Source organism: Polypterus senegalus, chromosome 5 (genome assembly GCF_016835505.1).
Source record: "Polypterus senegalus isolate Bchr_013 chromosome 5, ASM1683550v1, whole genome shotgun sequence".
Lineage (NCBI taxonomy): Eukaryota > Metazoa > Chordata > Cladistia > Polypteriformes > Polypteridae > Polypterus > Polypterus senegalus.
Genome location: NC_053158.1, coordinates 131,386,800 through 131,389,239, shown reverse-complemented (window position 1 = coordinate 131,389,239; position 2,440 = coordinate 131,386,800). Strand labels below are relative to the sequence as shown.

The window sequence follows — 2,440 nt, the reverse complement described above, 5'->3', positions numbered from 1 at the left end:
ATTTGTAGCTGCATGGTATGAAGGAATCAAAGTGTGTTTAATGCCATTTGATTGTATAAATCTCCTAAATTCTTCTGATACAGACTGTGGTCCATTGTCCGATACCAGCTCTTCCGGAATTCCATATGCTGCAAATAATATTCTCAAAGTTTCAATTGTCAGGGTTGTTGTTGGCCTAGTCAGAGGGAAAACCTCAAGCCACTTAGAATGGCTATTAATAAGGACTAGAAAATACTGCTGGTCTTAGCAAAGTCCACATGAACTCTCTGCCATACTCTAGTAGGCCATTTCCAATAGTGCAAAGGGGCAGGTGGTGGCTGGTTACGTACTGCACAACATGCATCACATTGATTTACTTTTTTTTCAATTTCACTGTCCATATTTGGCCACCATAAATAGCTTCGTGCCAAAGCTTTCATTCTGCACATTCCCAGGTTTGATTCATGCAATTCTTTAAGTAACTGCTCACGATACTTAGGTGGTATAATTACTCTGCGACCCCAAAGTACACATCCTTGCTCAGTTGAGTGTTGATGCCTCCGAATAAAAAAAGGTTGCAACAGCAAATTTTGCACCTTATCTGGCCACCCATTTAAAGTTAAATCAAGCACTTTAGATAATATTGGATCATGTTTGGTTTCTTTTGCAATATCAGTAGCTTTTACAGGAAGCTCATTTGTGTTAGACAATGTCCAAATGTCTGCAGTTTCTGCATCTACGTTTTCCCTTTGCAGCTGAGGTAATCTTGATAAAGCATCAGCATTGCTATGTTCTGCAGATTTTCTGTACTGAATGTCATAGTTATATGCAGACAGAATGACAGACCACCTCTGCATTCTAGCAGCAGCTAAGGTAGGTACTGCTGTTTTAGGACCTAGAATAGACAACAGAGGTTTGTGGTCTGTGAGCAATGTGAACCTTCGGCCATATAAATATTTGTGAAATTTTTTTACCCCAAAAATCAAAGCTAATGCCTCTTTTTTCGATCTGGGCATAGTTTTTCTCACTAGAGCTTAATGTTCTTGATGCAAAGGCTATAGGCCCCTCTTCACCATTTTCTACATGTGATATCACAGCTCCCACACCATATGGTGAGGCGTCACATGCTAAAAATAAGGGCTTTTGGGTATCATAATGGGCCAGTACTCTACTAGTGGCCAGCATTTCTTTACATTGATTGAAAGCTGCTTTGCACTTTGAAGACCAGTCCCATGTCTTATCATTTTGTAACAACTCATGAAGTGGCTGTAATACTGTAGACAATCTAGCCGGAAACCTTCCATAATAATTGAGTAGGCCTAAAAATGATCTTAGCTCTCCAATATTTTTGGGTTCAGGAGCTTCAAGGATGGCACTCACCATTTCTTCCGTTGGGTGCAAGCCATCCTTGTCAATTCGGTGCCCCAAATACTCCACACTTTCTTGCATAAAACTACACTTTGCCTGTTTCACTCTAATTCCATATTGTTCCAGCCTTGACAACACTGCATCCAAAACCTGTAAATGCTGCTGCTCTGTTTTAGCAGTAATTAGGATGTCATCCAGAAAACATGTGACATGTTCTAATCCTTGTAAAATCTGGTCCATTACCAACTGAAAAATGTCAGGTGTGCTGGAAACTCCATATGACAATCTGTTGTAGCAGTATAAACCCTTATGGGTGTTGACCACCAGGTATTGTTTTGACTTCTCCTCCAGCTCTAACTGTTGGTAAGCATGCAACAAGTCTAAGTTGGTAAACAGCCTACCCCCAGCAAGAGTAGCAAACAAATCTTCTGCTGTAGGCAGTGGGTACTGTTCCTCTTCTATACCTTGATTTACTGTAATTTTATAGTCACCAAATATTCTGAGTGACTGATCACTTTTTGGTACCACTACGATTGGGGCTGCCCAATTGCTTCTTTCAATTTTAGAAATTATTCTAGCCTTCGCTAATCTATCCAGTTCAAGTTCAACAGCTTGTTTAAGTGAATATGGCACAGGCCTTGCTTTATGGAACTTAGGACTAATATCCGGCTTCATTTTAATTTGTGCTTTGAAATTTTTGATTGTCCCTAGCCCTACTTCAAATATCTTTTTGTGTTTAACCAAAACCTCCTTTAGTGACAGTGGTTCAAGACTTTTAATTTGAAAAAGACTGGCCCAGTCTAATTTAAGAATTTTCAACCAATTTCATCCCAGCAGCGCTGCCTTTAGTAACAAACACCGGGAGCACTGCTGACTGCTCCTTGTATTTTACTTCCACATCTGTCTTACCTATCAGCTCAATTCTTTCTCCTGAATATGTTCTTAAATCCATAAACGTTTCTTCCAGTTGCTTATGTGGCATAAACGTTTTACACCATGTCTCTGATATTATAGAAACAGTGGCTCCAGTATCCACTTGCATTACTATGTTTTTTTCTTCCAGCATCACTTCTACTTGTATTTCTTCAACTTT

General features: G+C 39.6%; 1 pseudogene; it reads right to left on the bottom strand.

The window, feature by feature from the left end:
- Positions 1–224: 224 nt before the first annotated feature.
- LOC120529903 lies at positions 225–2,022 on the bottom strand (annotated as a pseudogene).
- Between the last annotated feature and the right edge of the window lie 418 nt (positions 2,023–2,440).